The sequence below is a fragment of the Carassius gibelio genome, chromosome A18 (assembly GCF_023724105.1).
Source record: "Carassius gibelio isolate Cgi1373 ecotype wild population from Czech Republic chromosome A18, carGib1.2-hapl.c, whole genome shotgun sequence".
In the NCBI taxonomy this organism is placed as follows: domain Eukaryota; kingdom Metazoa; phylum Chordata; class Actinopteri; order Cypriniformes; family Cyprinidae; genus Carassius; species Carassius gibelio.
Genome location: NC_068388.1, coordinates 2,839,208 through 2,864,489, shown reverse-complemented (window position 1 = coordinate 2,864,489; position 25,282 = coordinate 2,839,208). Strand labels below are relative to the sequence as shown.

The 25,282-nt window shown below is 36.2% G+C and overlaps 1 long non-coding RNA gene across 1 annotated transcript; it reads right to left on the bottom strand.

Moving 5' to 3' along the window:
• Positions 1 to 9,629: 9,629 nt before the first annotated feature.
• LOC127934675 (uncharacterized) lies at positions 9,630 to 12,116 on the bottom strand. The gene is made up of 5 exons (XR_008147875.1): positions 11,954 to 12,116; positions 10,993 to 11,108; positions 10,767 to 10,851; positions 10,129 to 10,256; positions 9,630 to 10,008 (listed from the first exon to the last, which is right to left on the bottom strand). It is a non-coding gene; the product is annotated as an uncharacterized LOC127934675 (long non-coding RNA).
• Between the last annotated feature and the right edge of the window lie 13,166 nt (positions 12,117 to 25,282).

Here is a 25,282-nt window from a genome sequence, read left to right as displayed (position 1 = left end):
TACACTTCATCATGTCTCCATCTCCCAGACAGTCCCCAATCTACATTTATGACTCATTTATAACAAAAACCTTACAGTTACAAAGCAAAGCAATACACTGTATGAGGTGCTGTGTGAACTATCTCCAACACATTAGTGCTCAGAATATCATGCATATTAATTTGATTAACTGCATTATTCATTTGCTGTCCTGTACAATCACTGAACGTTCAACATCAGCTCATGACTCGCGAATCTAACAGGAACCTCATCGATGCTTTATTTACCCACAACTCATGCTAAATTAACACTGATTAAAAATGAAGATGAATGATGCATTAATGGGGGGGGGGGGCAATTTATGCCCTTCCATTCATGCTTCTATACTTTGATTGTAATGCAAGATAAATATACTAAAACCTTATCGGCTTCAGTTGTTTGTGTGTTCTACTCGGCTGAAAAAAAGAGCAAAGAGTTCAAGCGCCTAATAAGACTGACCTTTAACTGAACATAAGCCGAAGCAAAGAGAGATACGAGCACGCTGACTGGTGTATTTGAGTTCTTGAAGGTAACTGTGAGTTGCACCCACAGTTATGTTTATTATCAGCACCATATTCACTAAAGAAATTACACAAATCAGGTAACAGAGGAAATTACTCCCAAAAAATCTGGAGTGAAAAATGGCTTTGAGCATAAGGTGCATTCTACAATGAACTTAATTTATACAGATAGGAAGTGTGTTTGCACTGAAAATAATGAAATTTAGTTTATTTCAGTGCATTTAACACTTAAAGTGTACCATTTACAAAATTAGTTCACTAACTTTTTTTGTTTGACAAAAGTGTTGTTGAATTTGTTCCTCTATGCTACTCAAAGATTTCTACTTCAGATACAAAGTAGAACAACAGATTTAATGCTCTGGCTGATTTGCGGTGCTCGTTAAAGGAATGGTTCATCCAAAAATGAGAATTTGCTGAAAATCTACATACCCACAGGCTACCCAAGATGTAGATGAGTTTGCTTCTTCATCAGATTTGGAAACATTTAGAATCCCATCGCTTGCTCACTAATGGATCCTCTGCAGTGAATGGTCAGAATGAGAGTCCAAACAACTGAATAAATAAATAAATAAATAAAAATCCCACAAGTAATCCACATTTTTTGATGTGAAAAGCACTGTGTTTGCAAGAAACAAAGCCATCATTGAGGTGAGGTGAGATTTGTGTTTATTCTAACATCCTGTTCAAATTATTCCTTAGCTTTTTGGATATTATTTGCTTAAATAAGCTGACAAAATGCACAGTTACTGTAGCTGTCAAATGTTATGTAATTTCCACAACTTCCCCTATGAAAATTAACCATGGTTTTACTGTAAAATAAATTAATTAATTAATTAAAAAACACCTGGTTGGTATACTTAAACAACTGGTTACTAAAACTGTGGTACAAATGTGGTAATACAAATGGTTATAAAAAAAAAAAAAGGTTAATACACTTTTACTATAATAAAACCGTGGTTCATTTAAAGATTGAAACATTGCGGTCTGTGCTCCTTGCAGTGTGTTGTGAGTATTGGCAGCACTTTTCTATATTTGGTCACGTTGTGAGAATTTGCAGCACAAGTGTTGTCAAACTGATTAAGAGTTCTCTTCATTTGCAGGTGATTTTTCTATTTGCATGTTTTCTTAAGTTGCAGATTCATACAAACATCCTAAATGAATACTACACAGAGAAAGAGAACGAGAACGACACATTTCATTAACCAATCAATACAGACACAGTTCCTAAATTAAGTCCAATCATATTCATAACTTATACATATGTTATAATGGCTTTCTCAATATGTTTTAATGCTTTTTGCAATTGCATCCTAAGTAATTTACTGGGTAATTAGCAATATGAAGTATTAATGGAAGCTTTCTAAAGCCTCTGGGCGTTCCTTGTCATTGGTTCTTTGAAATTGACTTTACCGTTACTTATGAATTATGTAAATACTTCAATAACTGGTTTTGCGAAAATAACTGCTACTGCCAGAGCTCAAAATGGAAAAGAAAGTAAACATCTGCACTTACTTTGCTTGTGTGTCATATAATATGACATAATCATACATATAAAAATATGGACTTAAACATTTATCATTACTCATTCCTCACATATCAACAAATTTGCAACATTCATTCAAGTTGTTAAACTACTGTATAATAATAAATATGAATTATCACCTATAATACATAAATAATGAATAATTAATAATATTTAAGTGAAGAATTGTAAAATAAAATAAAATGTTTACACACAATAAATGCACAACAATGTGAATGGACAGATATTTACATATTTACATCTTAAATCCAGAAAATCTGATTTTGCTACCGGTAAAAATATGAGATTGGTTGTAATTAAATTAAATTAATATTATTTTAAAATATTCAACATATGAATGCAAATTTAATCTATTCCCAAACTTAAAGACTATAAAACTGTATACAATCTGTTTTCTTGTATGCACTGCTTTCAGTTACCAAGTGAAACAGGCTTTATGGTATGATTAATAAATGTATAACACTCTAGAATCCTTTGGCTTTTTTGCCATGAACATAATTATAAGTACAACACATATCCATCACAAAAGCATCACTAATAATAATTAAACACAAAATAATGTTTTTTTTTCTTTTCTAATAGTGCATCCTTTCTTAGCCCCCAACACCAAAAACCAGCTTCAAAGTCTTGAAACTCCCTATATATCCATTATAATTGGACACAGCGGTTTCCAGGGGTCACGATAACCTGGAGCACTGGCCAGCAGAAACATGCATGTCCAAAAGAACATGTGTGCCAATTAACCCTCTGTGGAACATGGACATATTACTGCACTATCGGTCATGTCCATCTCTCATTATCTGTGTGATCCTCCTCCCGTTGGTTTAATTGCACAACATACTAGAGCAGTGTCCTGGTAATTTGAAGGAAGCTCAGAAAATATGATGCAGGGTCTGAAACACGTGCGACTATGTTTTCTCTCCATGGCATCCACATTCATGGGTGATTTTGAATGTAACTTATCTGGAGCGTATCTGACCGCTTCTTCCCTGGCATGCATCATCATTACAGCTCTGTGATTTTACCTTTATTCAATGGGAAGACTCAAAGTCAAACTTCAAAAGTTATGGTTTTATGCAATACTTCACCTAATCTAAGCTGCCATAATGCTTGCTGGGAAGTTATCTTTTAGGACGCACTTTACAGAGTTCACATGTGCATAGACAATATTTACATTCTGGCAACAGCTGAGAGAAGCACAGCAAGATATTCAATTCTCAAGTGTGGAACTGCAAAAAAAAAAAAAAAAGTAAGTTATAGAGAGACGGAATAAAACAAATTATTAATATGTAAATATATACTTATGCCTAAACAATCGGCACCTTGTTTTAGAAAGTGGGACAGTTTTGTGGGTCTAGGTTCTATTCCAGCCAAATAGTTATTTTTTCCATGTTAATTTTAGTATAACAAACTGAAAGTACCACTGTACTTCAATAGATCATTATCAGAAATTAAAAATATACAGTGACGAAATGAAATCTCCTGTTCTAGAAATGCTTCCAATGTTTTAGACATAACCCTGTAGTGAGTGACTTTTACTAATTGTAACTAATTGTAATGGAACCACCAGGAGGTGCTCAGTTCATCGACCACAGAAGTGCGGAAAGTACTTGGAGCTAAAAACAAAATGGTAAAAAGTGGTGAAGAATGTCCCAGCTGCGACCACCTTAAAAGGCAACAGTACACAATGCATTCATGAGTTAAGCAAGATCATTGCCCCTTGTGAAGTTAATACACAATGACAAGTTTTATGTTTTACGTGAACAGGAAGTCATTCTGTTGGTTCCTGTACAACACATAAATTAAACATGAGGGGGAAATCTAATTCTCTCCTTTAGGACACTGCTATCGATGTCTGTCTAGACAATGTCAATATGTACTTGTGTATGTGTTCTTGATGTCTTTGCATGGCCCTTGTTTTCTGTGCCCTGATACTACAGTGCATAATAAAACAGATTGTACTGAACCAAAGGTGACTCCCTCTGTATGCAGTCACTTAGTATTTTACAGCAGTTCAAGAAATGCAAAGAGAAAAGCAATTAATAACATACAAATTCCTTCATTAGCACTTCTTTTCATAATGATGCTAATGTAGCACGGACCATTAACTATCATTAAACGAAACGGCCACCATCATCTACATATTTATAAAACTTTTGCAGTTTTTAGAAAATAAGTACTTGGATATTTAGTGAGCCGTGTGCCATACAAAGTAAGAAATATTCTGTCCAAAGCCCTGAACCCAACATGTAGATGTACTTAGATGCATATATATATAGATAGTTCATGCATTTCCTTGGTAATTGAACCCATGTACTTGATTTACTCTAGCCAAAGGTTAATTCAGTAGAAAGCATTGATTAAAATAGTTAATTTAACTTTTGTTCCAACCTTGCATTAACCAGCATCACTAGACAATGCAAAATACAATTTTTTAGTATATCTTGTAAACACTATTCAAAGCCTCATATGTCACACCCATGTAACATTGGCTAAATGTCTGATTCACATAGTACACAAAAGCGGAAAGACTTCAGTAGTTTCGAAGTCAGGATTTCCAGGAGACATGTGTGTCGCATTCTTTAACGTTCCACCTGAAAACAAAGATGCCATGATGCCACACCCACCTCATGGAAGAAGAAAGCCATCGTGTTTACAACTTTGACAAAGAGCACATATGAGGATCAACTAAAAGCTGGATTTTCAAAAGTATGTGAAATATTTAAAGTTCGTGACACACAATCATTCAAATACGTCTGAGAGTTTTAAACACTGTTATTGCAACCCATTCTCACTCCAAAGGCGTCAAAAACCGAAGCATGGTCAAGCGCCCCTAGCGTCACTTTTATGACGCCAAATGTGCCTCTTGGCGTCGAATATCGAAGCACTACGACCTTCATTGCTTTCAGTGGGAAACTTTTGGCGTCAGAATTCGACACAACGAGGACATGAGATGTTTATCGCTATGAAATCACGTTCAAGAAGTCTCATTCAGCACACATCGCGATACTTGCTATCAGTTCCACAGTTTGGGTGAGTAGTCGTATATACGCTCTTTTAATGCCTTTTATAAATGTATTCTGTCTTATTTATTAATCAGATTAGTGCCATATGTTTAATCGCTGTATTATATCGGTCATCCGCGGCTGTCTTTGAGTTTCATTGCGTTTAAATAAATGAACACAGCTGCTAATTAGTGTGATTAAACTATATCTGCCACGTGACGTGCCATAGACATTCAATCCGTTTTATATTATTATTAATTTCAGGATCAATGATGTAAGTTGTATTTGTAGTAAAATCATGGTAATCACGACTCTTACAATAGTAATAAATGAAATGTGAAGTTAAAACACAGTAAATGGGACATTAGTAACTGTAACTGTAGTTTTACTATGGTATATTAATAATCAATACAACAATACAATAATCACCAAACCAGCTGTTTGTATCACTGTAATGTTAGTGTTTTTATGTGCTTTTATATGACAGATATCACAGTAATCATATGTTCTGTACCATGCTTTTAATAACTTTTAATGTAAATCCAAAAAAAAAAAAAAAATCAAATTAAAAATAAATAATAAAACATGCATTTTTCCATTTTGCAGTTCATTCATATCAGTTTATATTTAAATATATATTTATATATATTTATTATATCTAAATATTTTGCTCACAGATCATTATTAACATTCTGTATATAATTCAATTTTATTTTCTCTCCCCTTTTTTTATTTTTTTGTATATTTTTAGCTGAAAAGACGTAAAGGAAGCCCAGTGGTGTTTCTGGAGAGCTATTCCTTCAGAAATGGAGAAGACAGAAAGCTGCGGAGGCAGATATTTGCAGCAGTAAGTCTGTGATAGTTTGTCCCTTTTATCAAACATTCCTGCTGTTATAGATTGTACAGCATTTGTTGTTTCTTAAACTGTTGCACTGTCCAAATACCCACACTTGCCATCTTTGCACTTGACCACTTGATTACTTATTTGACGTCTTTCCTGTATTTGGCCTAGTGTTCAAGTGAGCATGATGAACACTTATGACGAATGACGAACTTTTCATGACCTGATGACTTTGTTTCCCAATCCTGGTCCTGGAGAACCCCAGCACTGCATGGTTTTGGTGTCTCTCTTATCTGACAAACACACTTTTGAGGTCTTGGAGTCTTCACTGATGAGTTGATCAGTTGAATCAGGTGTGTTTGATCAGGGAGACATCTCAAATGTGCAGTGTTGGCCTTCTCCAGGACCAGGATTGGGAGCCACTGCCTTATGGGACACTTATGTGTTTACAGAGATTTTTAATATCTAATTATCAATATTTCACATACTGTACATTGGACAGCTTTCCGTGACCTCTTGTGAGATCTCAGCAAAAAGTCTGACGATTTATTCCAAAACATGATGCATGATGGGATACACTAAGCTTTGTATAGCGCTCCGGAGCAGTATTGGAGAGGTTTAGTGTGTGTTAAGGACGCTGTGCTTTGGCATTATTAAGACCGGGGACAGTCTTGTTCACACACTGTCACGTACACACACTCTCAAGTGGCCAAGACTGCAAGTGTGGGTATCTGGACAGGGTCAAAGTCTTAAAAATGATCCCTAAACACAGTCGCACATCACAGTCTTAATAATCCAGTTTAACACTTGTGTGATATTGTACAAGCCCCAGGACGGTCTCATCTGACACTATCAAAAGAATTCATATGACTATAGCTTGCTATTAATTACTTGCTTTCAATAATGGATGCATTTAACATTTAATTATACCGCATCTTTACAGAGGTGTAATGTACAAGTTGCACGTAATTAATAATATTTCCTTCCTTCTGTCTTACAGGATTTTTTGCAGATAATGCTAGTTCTCCATCATGCACAAGGACTCACCTCGTTAACTCTTTTTCCCCCGCACACACAGAAATGGTCCCTGGATCAGTGATTTGACTTTGCAGTGGTTTGATTTTTGCAGAAGATGTAACTTTGTTTTAATTATAAGCTCATAATGAATACATTACAGAACCAGTGATGAAAACAATAGTTAAACATAGTATTTTTCGTATTGATAAAGCATTTTGTTCTCTTTTTCAAGCTTCATACAGTAAACTTTTTAGACTTTAATTAAGAGTTTTAGTAAAGGAGATATTCATACACAGTCATCCCCTAGCTCCAGTCATGAAGTGAAATCATGATGTTATGTCAAAGCTAGCAGGTGTTTGTTTTCCTGAACACTTTCTCTGTCTTTCATTGTTCAGACAATCAGTGTTTATTTGATGCTGTGCTGATAGAGTTTTATAGATGATATTGCACACTTGACATTTATGTCTTCATGGTGTTTTTTGTGAGTTTGAAACATTTACATTGTGTTGTATAACATTTTGGTCAATTTAATTTTTAAAATAATTTATCTTTTTCCAGTGTTCTCTGAAAGACATACTGTATTTACTGTTTTGTATTTTAATAAAAGCATTTTCATTTGCATACTGAAAATAGTTAATGTTTACAACATAAACTGCCTTTTTATTCTTTATGGTGGCAAAAACGAGCTTGGTGACAGAGGATGCAGTGTAGTAATTTGGGCATGTTGTCTTTAAATGAGACATATCAATAAATAATGGAAGATCCTTACAAAAATATGCATGTTCATTATGCTTTATGTATTTATTTGTTCATTCATTCATTCATTCATTTATAATTTCTGTTTTTATTCCTAGAGTTCAAATGGTAGAGAATGGTAAATCACAGAAACACAAATGTGAACAATTTTAACTTTAAAACACAATGTAATATACAATGTAAATTTTAGAAGCACATCATTTGATTAGTAAATATATTTGTCTTTGGTCAAAAAATAAATAAAAATCTTAAAAATGTGTCTTATATTTAAGACATATTGGGCATGTGCACATCAATATTGCCCAATTTTTTTCAAGTTGAACAACGGAGGAAGGTGAAGACGTTAATAAAACATAATCTAATAAGTAGCAAGCTTAATCTATTGTTAACCGAATCTATCCCTTCAGCCGAAAAACGAAAGACATCGGTCATAAATGGATGAGGAAGTGTGACACCGCTGCTCAGCTTTGATGTCATTGGCTATGAATTTTCAGGACAGTCTGTGGTTGGACTATCTTTTAACCCATATTAAACAGCGCATCATGTTGAAAAGTATGTTTTGCTGCTATCATCACATTAGTAATATATTCAACATGATGTCAACAATGAAGTGTTGCTGTCTTGAGAAAAATGACATCTTTAGCGAGATCCTATTCCTAACCCTAAGCATAACTTCAATGAACTACAAAAAACAGCCCCCTAGTGTTGCCTTTCCATAGGTAGAACGACGGAGGCTTGTGGGTAATGAAGTTTAAAACTTTTTATTAACGAAACGAAATAAATTATTTATTTTAAGGAAAACTGGACATCTAAATATGTTCATTGTGCAAACCTCCATGATATATTTGAGAGGCAGGCTGAAATGTGGTATTTTACAGTGAGCAATATTTAAAATGCCTTTATGCCAGCTTTCCACTTATTTCTGAAAACTGAGCTCAACATTATTTTATCAGCATAGCATAAGTAATAATCCTGCCCATTTTCTCTTTGATATGTTAATTGGACTCTGATTTACAGCCATTTGAAATGTACAGTTTTGGGCTCTTCCGGGGGGTGCTACTGGGCCCCTGGGGGTAGCAGGGCAGTAAAACCTACATATATGTATTCTCCTCATCATGGACAACAAACTGAGCTGAGTCACATTTATATCTGACAGTTTTCACAGTCCTCTGTTTTCTAATTCTTACATCATTGCTATTATACCTTTTGACAGGACATTGTGAGGCCATCTGATGAAACATGGAAAAATTAGAAAGAAATGATTTAATAATGAAAATAATAGATTATTTCTTTGATTTTTTAAGTAAATGGCAAGAAATATAATGGATGAACCTGCAACAACTTGCCTTTATCTATTCCCCACGGTAAAGCAGTAATCAAGGACAGTGTATACACATTGTGATACTTCACTATTACACAAGGACAAATTCATGCAGTGCTAAGAATATTAATTTATATATATATATATATATATATATATATATATATATATAACTAATTAGCAAAAATCAGTGTAAAAATGTCCTCCTCACCCTCACTGTATCTTGCTCCTCAGGTGCTGGACATCATGTGTGTGCTCTTGGTTTTAATGCATTACTAGATCCACGTTGATCATTCCTGCTACATTCTCAGTTATCCCTCAAGTGTTTGTAACAATAAAGCCCATGGCACCATCTTGTAATGCAGAATAATTAATCTAGTAACTCCCTTTATTTCACAAAAAATTTGCATATTTGTTACTAAAATATAAAAAAATTACTTTCTGGTGTACTGATGTCCCAGATGTTATTAATCCGATCAAAAATGTTTATGTCTTAAATAAAAAATAATCCCAATAATTAATATGTCGTTTTTCCAAGTCTAAAATAAACACATATGAGCCTACCTAGTAAAATTATGTATTTACCAAGAATCTTCAGAACACAATATTCAGCATTTTCATTTTATTGAAGCATAGACTATAAAGTTGATAAAGTAGCATCAAGACAAATAAGATTCAATGAAAATAATTATCATCAAAAATACATTAACCTCATATATAAATCAGTTCACACAGATGAGTGATGAAATGTCCTTAAAAGTCACACAGTCCCATCCAGTCAACTGTGATACAGATCATGTGATACATATAAGACATGAGATACTGTTCCAGAAAATAATGATTCCCATCATCACATCTAAACTGGTTTCATCTCCCCATCGTGTTCTTCTTCTCTCGTGTCTGGAAACAGTTTGTGGCTGATATCCAGCACTGATGTGGTGTAGCTTCTCTCAGCCAGAGGATCTCTCAGTCCTAACATCCCAGACCTGGTCAAAGTGAAACAAACAATCCAGATGAAGTTGTTTAATGGACAGAGAGTTCAGCTTATGTTCTGTGTGATTTTAGCAGGGTGAGCAACTATGGCCCTTGTAGTACTGTACACTTACCATTCTTCAAGCTGCTTTAAGACCTTTTGAGAAGCTTTTTCTCTGAAGACAATTTACCACATCCTCTTCTTTCACTCCTTTCAAGAGCATCACTTGGTCAAAACCCCTCATATGGCTGATGAGATCATCTGTAAAAATTAAAATACTGCAATAAAAATGTCATTCTGCAAGAATTAAGAAAAAGTTACAGAGGCAAAGGTCTTGCTCATGAGACTGCATTAGCATGTGTAGTTCTCAGAGACTCTAGAATTCATCTATTGTTGCAGTAAATGTGTTTTCTTCCTCTAGAATCTTTCTCTAAAGTTCCTGACTTCTCTCACAAACGTGTTTTAGTCTGTGCAGTGTAAGGCCTGGCTTCGAACCAATCAACTATCAATTCACAATTTATAACATAACATTTAGAAAACAATTAAATAATGTCAATTGGTGTTTATATCAACTAAACCAATTTCATGAGACTTGTCTACTCTTAAAACAGGTGGTGTGTTTTTAAAAACATATTAAAAATGTCCAGTCACACTTTGCTAACATGCTGTAATTGTAATAGTATAAAAAGAAATCAAGGCCGACATGACCAGCTCTGTGAGAGATCATCATAAAATGTTGTATAACACAGCATTGCTTCAATACACACATACCAGAGGACTTCTGTTTGTTTGAGCACAAGATGGCCATCTTCATTCCTCATCCTGAGCAAATCATTTCCTTGGTCTTCCTTCTCTTCTGTGAAACAAGATAATCTCTACTTACTCCTTGTGCAATTAATATTGCTCATTAAACATAATTAAGTTAATTTAAAATAAGATTAAGACCAGAGCATTTGATGAGTAAATGTTGATTAAAAAATATTCTAAACAAATGTACCTGGGAAGAGCTGATCATGGCAAGATTCACTGAGACTCAGTAATAGCTCTTTTAGTTTTTAGGAAGGTTTGTGAGGGTTGGCTCTTGAGTGAGCTGTTGAGCTTGATATTTCAGACCTGAAAAAGAAGAACAGCATTATCTAAAAAAAATCCTGTAAGACAGAAGGAAGGAAATATTATTAATTACGTGCAACTTGTACATTACACCTCTGTAAAGATGCTGTATAATTAAGCAAGTAAAGCAAGAAAGCAAGTAATTAATAGCAAGCTATAGTCATATGAATTCTTTTGATAGTGTCAGATGAGACCGTCCTGGGGCTTGTACAATATCATACAAGTGTTAAACTGGATTATTAAGACTGTGATGTGCGACTGTGTTTAGGGATCATTTTTAAGACTTTGACCCTGTCCAGATACCCACACTTGCAGTCTTGGCCACTTGAGAGTGTGTGTACGTGACAGTGTGTGAACAAGACTGTCCCCGGTCTTAATAATGCCAAAGCACAGCGTCCTTAACACACACTAAACCTGTGTCCCATAAGGCAGTGGCTCCCAATCCTGGTCCTGGAGAAGGCCAACACTGCACATTTGAGATGTCTCCCTGATCAAACACACCTGATTCAACTCATCAGCTCATCAGTGAAGACTCCAAGACCTCAAAAGTGTGTTTGTCAGATAAGAGAGACACCAAAACCATGCAGTGCTGGGGTTCTCCAGGACCAGGATTGGGAAACAAAGTCATCAGGTCATGAAAAGTTCGTCATTCGTCATAAGTGTTCATCATGCTCACTTGAACACTAGGCCAAATACAGGAAAGACGTCAAATAAGTAATCAAGTGGTCAAGTGCAAAGATGGCAAGTGTGGGTATTTGGACAGTGCAACAGTTTAAGAAACAACAAATGCTGTACAATCTATAACAGCAGGAATGTTTGATAAAAGGGACAAACTATCACAGACTTACTGCTGCAAATATCTGCCTCCGCAGCTTTCTGTCTTCTCCATTTCTGAAGGAATAGCTCTCCAGAAACACCACTGGGCTTCCTTTACGTCTTTTCAGCTAAAAATATACAAAAAAATAAAAAAAGGGGAGAGAAAATAAAATTGAATTATATACAGAATGTTAATAATGATCTGTGAGCAAAATATTTAGATATAATAAATATATATATAAATATATATTTAAATATAAACTGATATGAATGAACTGCAAAATGGAAAAATGCATGTTTTATTATTTATTTTTAATTTGATTTTTTTTTTTTTTTTTTTTGGATTTACATTAAAAGTTATTAAAAGCATGGTACAGAACATATGATTACTGTGATATCTGTCATATAAAAGCACATAAAAACACTAACATTACAGTGATACAAACAGCTGGTTTGGTGATTATTGTATTGTTGTATTGATTATTAATATACCATAGTAAAACTACAGTTACAGTTACTAATGTCCCGTTTACTGTGTTTTAACTTCACATTTCATTTATTACTATTGTAAGAGTCGTGATTACCATGATTTTACTACAAATACAACTTACATCATTGATCCTGAAATTAATAATAATATAAAACGGATTGAATGTCTATGGCACGTCACGTGGCAGATATAGTTTAATCACACTAATCAGCAGCTGTGTTCATTTATTTAAACGCAATGAAACTCAAAGACAGCCGCGGATGACCGATATAATACAGCGATTAAACATATGGCACTAATCTGATTAATAAATAAGACAGAATACATTTATAAAAGGCATTAAAAGAGCGTATTTAGGACTACTCACCCAAACTGTGGAACTGATAGCAAGTATCGCGATGTAGAGTTGTGACGTTCGCGAACGAACCGATTCTTTTGAACGGCTCATAAACATGAACGATGGGAGCCGAGTCGCGACTGGAGAGGAGCCGTTCTTTCTATCGTTCTTTTTTCCTGTGCGTGTTCATACAAATGAGCTCCTCCAGGAGACAGAACAGTTATAGGGGGAGGGGCGCACCCAGCGCAGGCCAACCCTTTATAGCGTGATGATATTAGTTATTAGTTGTGCATGCATTTACATTGCATTTTGTGTTCATTTAAAACTTATTTTAAAATCATTAAAAATGTTATTTTGTGATACTGTACTTGTATAGAAATGTTTCACTAAAAGCTGTTTTCCACAGACATTCATTGCAGCCCACTTTGTTATTGTTCATTGACTTGAAGGGGCTGATGTCCTATTTGCAAAGTTTACAGTAGTAATAGTATGTAGTATGTAGACATTTCCATTTTATTTATTCTAATTTTATCTACTTAAAAAAAAAAATTAGTTTTCTATCAAAATGTTCTTGTGTGATAACGATGTTCTTGTGTGGAAGTGTTTGTAGTAAAAGCTGTTTTGCACAGAAATTCATTGCAGCCGGCTTTGTTTTTTATGTTTATTTGTGAGTAGGTATTGTATGAATAACATAAGTCAACGTAGTTTTACACACACACACACACACACACACACACACACACACACACACACACACACTTTGTACTAAAGGTAAATCAAAATAATGATGTCACTGTCTAAGCAGAGGGATTTGTGCAACCCTATGGAATATAGTCGACACATGAGAAATGAGGTAATAATCAATATTTCAGAATAATTCAAACTCAGATATTGGTGTGTGATATCTGAGCTTTAATTATTTGACTACAAATCTCACCTCATAATACCTCCCAGTGATTATTTCCAGGATAAACTGAGATGCTCCCAAGCTGGCTTCTTAAAACTGACTAAATATTTAAAAAGAGCCAAAAGAGCCATTCTTTTGAACGGCTCTTTGAAAGGAACGGATCGCGAAGATCCGGATCCCCTCAAAGAGCCATAAATCCCATCACTATCGCGATGTGTGCTGAATGAGACTTCTTGAACGTGATTTCATAGCGATAAACATCTCCTCGTCGTGTCGAATTCTGACGCCAAAAGTTTCCCACTGAAAGCAATGAAGGTCGTAGTGCTTCGATATTCGACGCCGAGAGGCACATTTGGCGTCATAAAAGTGACGCTAGGGGCGCTTGACCATGCTTCGGTTTTTGACGCCTTTGGAGTGAGAATGGGTTGGTTATTGCGGCGACATGTCCACGCCCTGAAATGTGATGCTGAAATGAAACGAACTGTGATTGGTTGTTTGATGTGTCAGTCAAACAGCCGCATGGGTGGGCCTTGGCCAATGAAAGCTGCCATAAGTCTGAAGGTCTGGCTACGGAAGACTAAGTATACACAATCTGTCTAAAATTCTTTCACTAGATGGCATAGTACATGTAGCAGAAATTCATTGTTTGGGATTCAACCAATGACTTTTTCAGCACATTTTGCCAGTGGTTTTTAAATAAGCCACAGGTGACGCATCTGTTTTAGTAAATGGTTTCACCTCCCGGTGTTTACGGTTGTACGTATGTGGCAAGTACTATAATAAGTGTGTCGTTCATTCATCAAAACAAACATGAAGCAAGCCATCTCTCAAATGGCTGTGCTGATATGAAAGAGCAAGACAGCACTGCCATCTTCTGTCTCACTCTTTATTTGTCTCTATCATCTCGCCTCACCTTGCTCTCGGCTGCTCTCCTCATCTCATGATAGATCATACACCAGGAAGAGCAGCCGACTGCAACTTCAGCTCTAGAGACTCTGGGGAGAGAGAGGCTGCGTAATTGAGCAACATCTCTCTCTCTCTTTCTCAATCAATAGCCATAAACGGAATACGTATTCACTGCTGCAGGATCAGCCTGGTTTATTAAAACAATTTTAAAACAGCATTTGTGTGCATCTCTGATTGTGATGATCAGAATCTAGACAATGGCCTACAAGCTGATGCATCTAACTGCATTTGCGGAAGTGTGGTTATTTTTAATGCATACATTATGTTTTCTAGCATACTCTATGTGTGTAGGTAGAATGGACTTGCTGATGTGAATTCTGGGTCAGCTGAAGACGCCCAGAGAGGAAGACGTTCCTCAGATGTCCCGAGAGAATGTTGTGGTCACAAATAAACGAGTCTGACTGCTGTGTCCTGCTCTCCAGGCATCCCCATCAACGCCAAAACACTCGCAGATGACGAGAATAAAAATAAGGAAAAGAAAACAAAAAAGGACTGATGAGATGAGAAAACAAAATGACAAGAAGAAAAACAAGTCTGGCAAAATCTGCTGAAAAAGAAATGAAAAGAAAAGAAAAAAGAAAAGATGTAAAAGACTAGTGAAATGAAAATAGAATGTTAGAAAGAGAAAAAAAAGATGCAGAAAATTTTGAGAGGGAAAAGAACAAAGAGAAGAGAAGAGAAGAGAAGAGAAGAGAAGAGAAGAGAAGAGAAGAGAAGAGAAGAGAAGAGAAGAGAAGAGAAGAGAAGAGAAGAGAAGCAGACATGAAGGGCAGAGGTGGCAATTAGATGTGTAAAGAAGGGGAAGAGAGACACTGTGTCAATTAAGGAGCCCTGTGGGACCTCTGAGAAATATCTTTCAGTTTCCTCCCTGATAATAACGCTGTCTAAAGCCCAAATTAAAAGATCCATCAGACAGATAACTCTATTAAAACTGTTATTAAATCATCAAAACTATTTCTCAACACCCTTGCCCCATTCACAAGCAGAGCATGTTTAATTGAACTAACTAACAGTGAGAGAGAAGTGGTTTTACATGAGTGACAGCTAAATTACTCCCCTCTGCATGCTGTAGTATGAATCGCTTTAGACACGCCAGTTATTATGCTGTAGTCCCATTTACAGCAAAATTAAGAAGTAGGGTTGGTAATTTATTATGGAAGTCCCTGGAAACCTACAAACTAATAAAACAGGCTGTCCAGTGGTGCTTTCGAACACAGTCTGATAATGCCCTTAATTATCAGATAATGAATGCCCTTTCATTGGAAAAGCATCAGATAAGTTGATTTTAGGGTACAGCCTCCTATAAACCATAATGAAGCATTATACAACTTGACAATATACTAAAACTTCACTGTGAAACCTTGTTTCTGTTAAACACTGAGCACACACATCAAAAGAAAACACAAATGCTTCTTAAATGTCAGACGCACTCTTAAGGATCTCAATGTTTGTTCTTGGCCTACATTTTTGTATCCCCCCAGATGGAAAAAAAAACTAAGTTGTTGTAGACTATGTTAAAATGCAAATAAGTATCATCATGCTAGTCAAAAAAACAGGGACGAAGATATTCTACAAACTGCTCTACAAAAGCACAATGAGTGTTTCTCTAAGTAGTTATCTATGAAAAGAATATATATATATATATAACTGCATCAACAGCTTTTACGTGTGCTACCCCATAGTGATGCAGGTAAATATCTGAATTAAATAATGCGAGGTCAGAAGTCAGTGCATTAGCATTGTTATTGGCTTGAAGTGTTAATTGTCTCATTGTCATCAGAGTGCTGGTCACGGAGAATCACCTCAGCAACACAGAGACTACAAAAGAGCGCATAATGAAAGATTACACTAATGCATATTATCCCCGTTATACAGAATGTTATTCACATAGCAATTAAAATTAGCATCAGAGTAACGCAGCGCTTACCAAGAAAGCAGTCATTAGTTGCTATTGTCACCTGCAGAAAAAACTAAATAATTAAAATGGCTTTATTTTGCTACTTTCAATGAACTAGAAATGGAAATTACAGAAGTTGTGGTACACCACATGCTCAGTATGATTGAGCTACGGCTCAGGCAAACAAGTGTTTGATCTACAGTATGTCTGATCTTCTGTTCTGTACAATCATAAAGCAGGTATTGATCTGTGTATATCAGTTTCTTGTAGAAATATGTCTAATATTCCACTTTCACATAAAACACCATCTAGGAAAGCAAGTTTTTTATCCTTTTACTTCCTCAAATGATAATTTTTCACTTCACAGTGATGTCTGGTTCAAATTTACACTTGCAAGTCGCATTTGGTTACAATAAGAACCAATGGTGTTTGGCATAATAAATGAGCCATTGTGAATAAGATTCAAAAGCTTTTCAAGTGAATAATGTATAATAATAACATATTTCAGTATCAAAGGGACAAATGGAATCAAATGGACTGTTTTAGTGGTGCTTCTTTCTCCTTTTTGAGAGCTGGAATGACAAGGGTTTTATACACATTTTAAACAGCTTGTACCACCATGACATTTTAAGGGGAACCAGTGGACCTCCATTTATGAAATCGAATGAGGTTTACCTATGGTATGATAATGACCATATACAAATGCTTAAAAAAATAAAACTAGAATGGTTTCAGCTGCACCAGGATAAGATCAAAATCATTGCATGACCTCTTCAAAAGCCAGATAAAAACATTATCTCACCTTTAATGCAATATTTGAGTCCCGAACATATCTCCACCTGTGTCAGTCCTCACAGAACTAGACTCCTTTCTTCTTGAAAACAAAAAGTTACAAAGAGTTCAGGAGTATGACAGCATTCCCTGAAGGACTGAAATTGTTTTGAAGGTGAAGTCTGACTTCTACTTATAAGTGTCTTTAAAGGAATAAATAGTTCAATCAAAAAATGAACATTCAGTCATTATTTACTCATAAACATCAGCTTTCTGTCTACTCTGAAACACAAAAGGAACCTTTTTTTTTTTTTTTTTGGACAAATTGTACCGGTTGCTTTTTTCCTTGCAATTACAACAAATAGAGACTGATGCTTTCAAGCTTCGGAAAAAAAAATGCTTAAGAAGCATGAAAGTAGTCCATTCAACTTGTGCACTTTGTGTGCGGAACAAGTCGAAATAAGTAATGCAACCTGAAGCCCATATTACATGCTCCAGCATCCATTAGGTAAAGTTGTGAGCAAAACTTCTCTGGAACATCAAGGCGATGGGGAAAGAGCATCTCTTTAGGTCTGAAATGTCACGCAGTCATGCATGCATTTTAATCAGGAAGACTTGGGGGAAACTCCATGTCTCTTTTGATCACTAAGACTGCTGGGGCGAAACCAGTGTTAACATTCAGAGATGAAGACGATTTTTGACATTTAACAGACCCCAAAATACTATGAACACACAAAAGCCTAAACATTACAATGCATAAAAGATACTTGCACACATGTCTACTTACAGATATGAAAATGGCACCTCTATCCATATCCTCTATACACTGATCCATGCTAGAAAAGCGGGCCTCAGTAGAGATTGCATTCTTGGGGTCTTGTTCAGCAGAAATCGTCAAGGAAAGGGTGCCCGAAAGGGAGCGAAGAGGCCGGGCCAGGCCCCCTTGGGCCCACATGTACTTTCTGAACTTGTTGTCCATGAATCAACAGGCCAGTTTATTCCAAAGTAAAAACAATGAATGCTGGTCTTGGTAATTTTTCCGTTTTAGCTAATTTCAGCAACCATTTCAGTATAGAACATTCTCTTCAACAATCCAACCAATACTCTATGCATAATCTCAAGTCTTACCCAACCTTTTTTACATGATTGAAGACAAACGTGTTGCACATTTCGTATCACACTGCCTTTAACTAGACGAGACAGACGATTTGTTTTAATTAGGACAAGCTTCAAAGGGTGGCACAGGGTTGACCCTCAGGACAGGGCTTACCTGAGGGATGAGTCAGAAGCCTTTATATCCTCTTCCAGCTCAGTGAGACACACTCCGCTGAGGGAAGACAGACAGAGGAAATACAACACAATACCCCAGAGAGAAAGAGCTCATCACAATGAAAGACAACTTTGGGAATCCTGTTTTCCTTTGTTCCCTTATTTCAGTCTACTTTTGCTCCATCACAAATAGCCAAACTGCATAGGAAATGTGCGTGAACAGAGTCGTGAAGCTCTTATAGTGAGGCCAACAGACTTAACAGAAGGAAGGGAATGGGAGGTACATTAAAGTAGAAAAGGAAACTAAATGGTCCTTTGTTCAGGAAATAGAAAGTGCAAGGAGACTTGTCATAAAGAGTTAAAAGCTGGAAGGCTGGTTGCCAAAGACGTGAGAAGGGACAAAGGTAACGTGAGATTCAAAGGGCAAAGCCGTATATCAGAGAACACTCGCTCATCCTCTAATGAGGGCCAGAAGCCAGAAAGTCCTGTGAGGAAATGAGCGGAGTTGGCAGTCTCAGGACCGCAGGGTGCCACACACTTTGGTGCCACAGCACAGTCTGAATCGCCTGCAGTGCGACATGTTCTCATCACGACGGCGAGTGCACGGCACAGCCTGAACAGCACTGTGCACCGGTGCTGCCTCATTACTGAGCCAGTTAAAGAGACGAGCAGCGCACACCTCCAGTCCTGCTCTTTCCTCCCTCACTCTCGTTCTGTCACATCCCTCCTGCTCAGCCTCCACGCAGAGGCCTGCTCCCTGTAGAGAGACGGTGCAGTCCTCTTCTAAACCACACACACAACAGTCCTACCACTGTCTTTATTTCAGTTTCTTTTGTTTTCTATCATCTTTCTTGACGAATCTTCTTGAGTTTATTTCATTTTCTTACTTTCTTTTTTGCCCTTAATTTGCTTGCTTAGTTCCTTCATTCATGCTTTCCTTCCTGCCTTCAATTGTCTTCCTGTTTTTCTTCTTCACTTTTTTCCTTCCTAAACTGTTTCCTGCCTTTCTTCCTCCCTGCCCCCATTTCCTTTCTTCATTAATGTTTTCCTTCCTGCTCTTTCATTCATGTTTGTTGTGCCTCATTTTATTTTCTTCCTCCCTGAACCACTTCCTTCTTTTTTCTTCCTGATCTTTGTTTCCTTCCTTGATGTTATAATTCATGCCGTTTATTTCATTCCTACATTCGTTTATTCATGTTTTCAGTGTTGCCTTCAATCTTCCTCCTGTCATCCTTCACTCTTTCCCTTCCTTCATACTTTCTGTCCTGCCCTCAGTTTCCTTCCATCCTGCTCTTTTTCTTCATGCTTTCCTTCATGCACTTCACTTCTTTTTCTTCCTGCCCGAACTGTTTCCTATCTTCCTTCTTCCTGTCCTCCATTTCCTTCCTTCATGAATGTTTTCCTTCCTGCTGTGTTTTTTACGCTTTCCTTCATGCCCTCACTTTTTCCTTCTCTCTTTTGCTATTTTTACTTCTTTCTGCTTTTTCCCTGTCCTTCATTTCCTGCCTTGGTTCCTTTAATCGTGTTTGCCTTCCTGCCTTTAATCTTTCACCTTTCGTCCTTCTCTCTTTTTCCTTCCCATCTTCTTCCTGCCAGCCTTTCTTTTTTCTGTCCTCCATTACATTTCTTCCTTCATGCCCAAATCTACTTATTTTTGGTGGGTTTTTTTTTTCTTTTTTATTTCCTTCTTTCTATTGTTTTCTTGCTTCATTCTCTCGTTCCTTATCCATTTATGCTTTTTCTTCTGCTTCTTTCCTTACTCACTTCTCTCTCTCTCTCTCTCTCTCTCTCTCTTCCCAAACACCTTAGCTCTGTTTTGCAGAAGTTTACAGCCCATAAGAATCACTAATAATCCAATTAAACCCAGTGAGTTCTGCAGTCAGTGCACAATTCTACCTCCTCATGTCCCTCTATAACTCTTCAAACATACAGCATCAGGGAGGAACAGATGAGTAATATATGTTTTTTTGCTGTATACAAGTGTACCCTGTGGCAAGACACTGACGATGCAGATTTTGTTGTCACAAAATGAGCTCTGCTGCCACATATCAAATCCTGACAAAATCCCCAATCTCAAGTCTATACCTTTTCAGGATATAACATTAGATTTGCTGAGCACACTCCCGCTGAGTAAAACCTGCTCGTGACATTACAAAATAGATCTTGAACTTTTAAGAAGATTGCGGTAGATTTATCTTCTCCCAAAATGGATGCATTTTAGTCTGTAATTTATTAATGGAAAGCAAAATTAAGGACTCAAATGTTGTTGTTTTGTACCTTTTTGTAGAATGGCTTGGCGATTTAAAAATGAATAAAAATGATTCACAGCATTCAGTATTCTCATAGGAATGTTTAAGTTAGACCTGGAATTAACATGCATTTTCCATCTGGACAGTATCTGGTTATTTAGCTGGACAGCATTTACACCTAAATTGTGAAAGTGATGAGAAACCATCCCTGATCACCTAACATGGTCAAGTGCTATCTGATTATAATCAGATAAAAATTCATGTTAATTCAAGTAAAGGGGACCGTAGTTTTAGAAATAGATCGTTTGAGCTTTAGAGAAGCCCTTAAACAAGCATGGAAATACCAACTGTCATAGAAAATCTCTTTCGTAGTTAAAAATGAATCATTAATAACACAGATCATACACACACTTAATAATGCTAAATGTTCATTACATTAGTGGGCATCATTAAACTACGCCTTCTGTTCCCGAAACTTTAGTGAGTTTATGTGAAAAAGCACACACCACAATGATCAACCGGAATAGAAAAATTCCCATAATTGCAAAGGGATGTCATTGACTAAAAAAGTACAGAAAGGCCTGAAGAAATCAGTATTATATATTATTTAACAGAATTTCTGCTCACCCAAAAAAAAAAGTACTGATCATGTCAGAGGGCCCTATCTTGCACCCAGCGCAATTGACTTTGTACACCGACGCATGTGTCATTCCTATTTTGCACCCACACAAAGCGCGCTTTTCCCTCCACAGAAGCACGTCGCTAAACTAGTGAATGAACTTGCTCTCCCTGTGCGGTTCAGCGCAAAAAAGGAGGCGTGTGCCGGCACAAACAATGCCTGGTGCTATTTTGCTGTACCATTAAACAATTGCGCCACTGACCAGAAAAAAACCTAGTCTAAAGTCAGTGGCGCGTTGCGCGTTGTTCATTATGCTATTTTAAGGGCGCATGCTTGACCATAATGTATAGCGTGCACAACGCGCATACACTTTGCTCATGTAATCTACACAGATGCAACAGTTATTTTTGCAAATCATAAACTGTTACACTAAAAAAAAATATTAACACGTGAGATGACGGAAATCATTGTGGTGTGCCATGAAGATGTGAAAAAATAGGTATAAATCTAGCTTACAAATTATTCAGGCTAATTGTAGTAATTAAGGATCAGACCTGTTTGCCCAATAGTGGCAAGACATATAGGCTAGGTAAGGACATCTGACAAATATGTTTGTCCGTCAAGAACCAGGAAAAAAATCGAATTATCCTGCCGGGAAAATAGCAACAGCGCCGAGACCCGCCCACAAAGTTACTTGCGCTTCGCGCTTTGACACTTGCGTTTCAGATCGTTAAAATAGGGCCCACAGTCTTTAATTAGCAAGGCACAAGATACAGCTCTGCTTGTGGATAGATGACCTGTTATAAAGTGCTTCAAACAAAACACAGAGTATCTTTGATGTCACTAACCCGACAAATCAGTTACTAGTTTTTCTCAATGTAGCTTACTGCATCATCCTGGTATTTTGTACTCTAATATAACGTTTCCAGACAAACTGATGCACCGGTTATCAAGTCATTTACATTCTTCTCTCTTCTGTGCTTCAGTTCTCTAATAGCTAACTAGCAGCCCTTTTCCCACTATAGACACTAGTAGAAGATTAATGTAATGCTTTATTGGGTGGTTTCTCTGCATGCTTAATAAACAAACTCCAGCTGGTCCAAAATCAGCACAAGACCATGGGAACCAGACGAGTCCTCTGCTCAATTCTAACTTGTGTTGCAGCCTAGAACTAAACCATACTATGCTGGTTTCATCTGTCCAGAGAAGAACTGGCCCCTGAATGAGCCTGGTTTCTCCTAAGGATTTTTTCTCCATTTCTGCAATGGTCGCCTATGGCTTTCTAAGTTGGGAATGCTTAATTTCTGGCAATATTGTCAACTTGATTGCACAGATACTATTTGAACTGAACTGATCTGGACGATTACTGGGAGAGTGTTTACTATTCCTCTTGCATTTATTGATACACTATTTTCCCGTTTAATACTGTAAAGCTGCTTTGACAAAATCTGTATTGTATAAAGCACTATATAGATAAAGGTGACTTGATTTGAATTCTGAGACACTCTCGACTGTCGACTGTCACCTTTCCAATAGCCATTTTAATAATATAGTAAAAACCAACAGAAAGAGCCAAAGTGCAATTATTATTATACCTTTATTTAACCAGGGGAAATCATATTGGGACAATAGTCTCCTTTTGAAATGGTCCCTGGCCAAGAAAGGCAGCACTTAAAAATGTAAAAACAAAAGAAGAAGAAGAAAAGAAAAGAAAAGAAAAACCTCATCTACAACAAACAAAGCATTCCAAATTACACAATAACATATCAGCACCACATAAACCATACCACAACACATAACAAAGACAAAAGTCAGATGCAACAACAAACAAAATATAACACAGTAACAAAATAACCAAGGCATCCTACTACAAGGAGTATGACAGCTACACAAAGCTCCATACAAGAATCAAAACAGAACAGCAGCCTATATACAATCACAATTATAGCTGAAGGTTTTTTTGTGACATATAATTTAAAATCATTAACTGGGATAATAGTGCTTCAACTGTTTCTGCAAAGTATTCCAGGTTGAAGGAGCATTTGTATCTGAAGGCGATTTTACCAAATTCATTACAAAAGCATCCTGTAATTTTTGTAGTGCCTCATACAGAGATCTAGCATACTGTATATAATAGTATCATCTGCATAGAGATGTACAGCTACATCTACATTTGTACAAATATCATTTACGTAGATTATAAACAACAAAGGCCCTAATATGGAACCTTGAGGGACTCCAACCATTAGTTCTGCCTCCCCTGATATAATGCCTTCACAAGTGACACACTGATATCTACTAGACAGATAGTTTTTAAACCATTCAATAGCATTATCAGACATCACAATTTTAGACAAACAAAATAGCGTGATCAACCATATCAAAAGTTTTTGAAAGATCAATAAATAATGCTGCACCGGATTCTTTACAGTCATTAGCACTAACAATATCATCAGCTACCTTTGTGGCTGCTGTGATGGTGCTATACCCTTTCTTTGAACCTGACTGAAAAGGAATAAGAAAATTATTTACTATTAAGAAGCCATTTAACTGATCAATACACATGTAAATTCAATCCTGCCATTCTCCATTGCTGTAGTTGTTTCTATTGTGCTGTGGACAAAAACAAAAATGTCAGAGGTAAAGCAGTAGGCCTTAGATGACGCCATCACAGGATTCCTGCTGCAGATGTGAATTCCTCTTGGGAATTTCCTCTTCTGACATACTGAAACTATGTGTCATCACCTCAGTTAACCTGCAAACACTGACCTCTGTGTAAATCGATGTGATTTTCATGATAACAGCGACTTCTGTGATGGCCAGTCTCTCTTCGGTGTGGTGTAAAGCTTTACTGGGAATTCTCCAATTCACACCATCCTTTAAAAAATAAAATAAAATAAATCTCAGAGTTCATCACAGGTCTGCCTTGAATGGTTTATGTGTCATCACTAAAACTCAAATTGAAAGCCGTTAAGACTTCCAGAACCCTACTGTTCTACTGAAACTGAATAATGATTTATTATATATGTTTTGTTTAACCTCAACCAAAAATTCAAATGGAATTCTATTAAAGCTCAGCAGATGTTTAATGAAGGGTTTAAGGAACATTATTGAGCACCAAACATATAAACACACACACCAACACACACACTGCACAGCACGAAGAAGACTCTGTAGAATGAGAATTAATGGAATTCATTGCTCTGTGTCTTTACCTCCCTCTTGCCCAGGGATATTATTCATTATTTTAATATATCTCCATGACATTCAGTACATCCACTCCCTGCTAACACAGAAACAACACTGAGGCATATATTACTCTCATTAACTCCAAACATAGACTGCAGAGGTGCTACACGGATAAACAGTATTATAAATAATATAAATGCACAGGAGCTTTTATTTAGCACTGGGATGTGCATTTTCAAAAGATGCCACGGTGAATTGAAATATATTAATCTTAGTTATTGACATAGTTCATATTATTATAATTGTGATGACAAACTTTAAAAGTTGTTAAACATGTTTATTTATTTTATCAGTTATTAATAATATATATAATAATATATAATATTCTTATTTTTATTGTTATTATTATTATTATTATTATTATTATTATTATTATTATTATTATTATTATTATTAGTGTTGCCATAACATAACAGTTAAAGCAAATCAAATCTTACAAATACATAATTACGATTTATTTATTTATTTATTAAAAATAAAAAAACATGTATTACGAAAACATGCAGGGTCATTTTTTTTTTTATTATTTGATGTTAACCATATTAAAGTCACTATGCCATAATACTTTATTAAAATGATTTTGTTTAGACAGAAAATATATACCTTA